The sequence below is a fragment of the Phyllobates terribilis genome, unplaced genomic scaffold, assembly GCF_046119375.1.
Source record: "Phyllobates terribilis strain yellow unplaced genomic scaffold, ASM4611937v1 Scaffold_176__1_contigs__length_3987557, whole genome shotgun sequence".
Lineage (NCBI taxonomy): Eukaryota > Metazoa > Chordata > Amphibia > Anura > Dendrobatidae > Phyllobates > Phyllobates terribilis.
In genome coordinates, this window is record NW_027362936.1 from 1045602 (window position 1) to 1048811 (window position 3210).

Below are 3210 nucleotides of genomic sequence, written 5' to 3' on the forward strand. Positions count from 1 at the left end.
TTGCCACCGGAGCACGCCACTTTCCCGTTGGCTTGCCACCGGAGCACGCCATTTTCCCGTTGGCTTGCCACCGGAGCACGCCACTTTCCCGTTGGCTTGCCACCGGAGCACGCCACTTTCCCGTTGGCTTGCCACCGGAGCACGCCACTTTCCCGTTGGCTTTCCACCGGAGAACGCCACTTTCCCGCTGGCTTGCCACCGGAGCACGCCACAGTCCCGTTGGCTTGCCACCGGAGCACGCCACAGTCCCGTTGGCTTGCCACCGGAGCACGCCACTTTCCCGTTGGCTTGCCACCGGAGCACGCCACTTTCTCGTTGGCTTGCCACCGGAGCACGCCACTTTCCCGTTGGCTTGCCACCGGAGCACGCCACTTTCCCGCTGGCTTGCCACCGAAGCACGCCACAGTCCCGCTGGCTTGCCACCGGAGCACGCCACAGTCCCGTTGGCTTGCCACCGGAGCACGCCACTTTCCCGTTGGCTTGCCACCGGAGCACGCCACTTTCCCGTTGGCTTGCCACCGAAGCACGCCACTTTCCCGTTGGCTTGCCACCGGAGCACGCCACTTTCCCGTTGGCTTGCCACCGGAGCACGCCACTTTCCCGTTGGCTTGCCACCGGAGCACGCCACTTTCCCGTTGGCTTGCCACCGGAGCACGCCACTTTCCCGTTGGCTTGCCACCGGAGCACGCCACTTTCCCGTTGGCTTGCCACCGGAGCACGCCACTTTTCCGTTGGCTTGCCACCGGAGCACGCCACTTTCCCGTTGGCTTGCCACCGGAGCACGCCACTTTCCCGTTGGCTTGCCACCGGAGCACGCCACTTTCCCGTTGGCTTGCCACCGGAGCACGCCACTTTCCCGTTGGCTTGCCACCGGAGCACGCCACTGTCCCGTTGGCTTGCCACCGGAGCACGCCACAGTCCCGTTGGCTTGCCACCGGAGCACGCCACAGTCCCGTTGGCTTGCCACCGGAGCACGCCACTTTCCCGTTGGCTTGCCACCGGAGCACGCCACTTTCCCGTTGGCTTGCCACCGGAGCACGCCACTTTCCCGTTGGCTTGCCACCGGAGCACGCCACTTTCCCGTTGGCTTGCCACCGGAGCACGCCACTTTCCCGTTGGCTTGCCACCGGAGCACGCCACTTTCCCGTTGGCTTGCCACCGGAGCACGCCACAGTCCCGTTGGCTTGCCACCGGAGCACGCCACTTTCCCGTTGGCTTGCCACCGGAGCACGCCACTTTCCCGTTGGCTTGCCACAGGAGCACGCCACTTTCCCGTTGGCTTGCCACCGGAGCACGCCACTTTCCCGTTGGCTTGCCACCGGAGCACGCCACTTTCCCGTTGGCTTGCCACCGGAGCACGCCTCTTTCCCGTTGGCTTGCCACCGGAGCACGCCACTTTCCCGTTGGCTTGCCACCGGAGCACGCCACTTTCCCGTTGGCTTGCCACCGGAGCACGCCACTGTCCCGTTGGCTTGCCACCGGAGCACGCCACTGTCCCGTTGGCTTGCCACCGGAGCACGCCACTTTCCCGTTGGCTTGCCACCGGAGCACGCCACTTTCCCGTTGGCTTGCCACCGGAGCACGCCACTTTCCCGTTGGCTTGCCACCGGAGCACGCCACTTTCCCGTTGGCTTGCCACCGGAGCACGCCACTTTCCCGTTGGCTTGCCACCGGAGCACGCCACTTTCCCGTTGGCTTGCCACCGGAGCACGTCACTTTCCCGTTGGCTTGCCACCGGAGCACGCCACTTTCCCGTTGGCTTGCCACCGGAGCACGCCACTTTCCCGTTGGCTTGCCACCGGAGCACGCCACTTTCCCGTTGGCTTGCCACCGGAGCACGCCACTTTCCCGTTGGCTTGCCACCGGAGCACGCCACTGTCCCGTTGGCTTGCCACCGGAGCACGCCACTGTCCCGTTGGCTTGCCACCGGAGCACGCCACTGTTCCGTTGGCTTGCCACCGGAGCACGCCACTTTCCCGTTGGCTTGCCACCGGAGCACGCCACTTTCCCGTTGGCTTGCCACCGGAGCACGCCACTTTCCCGTTGGCTTGCCACCGGAGCACGCCACTTTCCCGTTGGCTTGCCACCGGAGCACGCCACTTTCCCGTTGGCTTGCCACCGGAGCACGTCACTTTCCCGTTGGCTTGCCACCGGAGCACGCCACTTTCCCGTTGGCTTGCCACCGGAGCACGCCACAGTCCCGTTGGCTTGCCACCGGAGCACGCCACTTTCCCGTTGGCTTGCCACCGGAGCACGCCACTTTCCCGTTGGCTTGCCACCGGAGCACGCCACTTTCCCGTTGGCTTGCCACCGGAGCACGCCACTTTCCCGTTGGCTTGCCACCGGAGCACGCCACTTTCCCGTTGGCTTGCCACCGGAGCACGCCACTTTCCCGTTGGCTTGCCACCGGAGCACGCCACTTTCCCGTTGGCTTGCCACCGGAGCACGCCACTTTCCCGTTGGCTTGCCACCGGAGCACGTCACTTTCCCGTTGGCTTGCCACCGGAGCACGCCACTTTCCCGTTGGCTTGCCACCGGAGCACGCCACTTTCCCGTTGGCTTGCCACCGGAGCACGCCACTTTCCCGTTGGCTTGCCACCGGAGCACGCCACTTTCCCGTTGGCTTGCCACCGGAGCACGCCACTGTCCCGTTGGCTTGCCACCGGAGCACGCCACTGTCCCGTTGGCTTGCCACCGGAGCACGCCACTGTTCCGTTGGCTTGCCACCGGAGCACGCCACTTTCCCGTTGGCTTGCCACCGGAGCACGCCACTTTCCCGTTGGCTTGCCACCGGAGCACGCCACTTTCCCGTTGGCTTGCCACCGGAGCACGCCACTTTCCCGTTGGCTTGCCACCGGAGCACGCCACTTTCCCGTTGGCTTGCCACCGGAGCACGTCACTTTCCCGTTGGCTTGCCACCGGAGCACGCCACTTTCCCGTTGGCTTGCCACCGGAGCACGCCACAGTCCCGTTGGCTTGCCACCGGAGCACGCCACTTTCCCGTTGGCTTGCCACCGGAGCACGCCACTTTCCCGTTGGCTTGCCACCGGAGCACGCCACTTTCCCGTTGGCTTGCCACCGGAGCACGCCACTTTCCCGTTGGCTTGCCACCGGAGCACGCCACTTTCCCGTTGGCTTGCCACCGGAGCACGCCACTTTCCCGTTGGCTTGCCACCGGAGCACGCCACTTTCCCGCTGGCTTGCCACCGG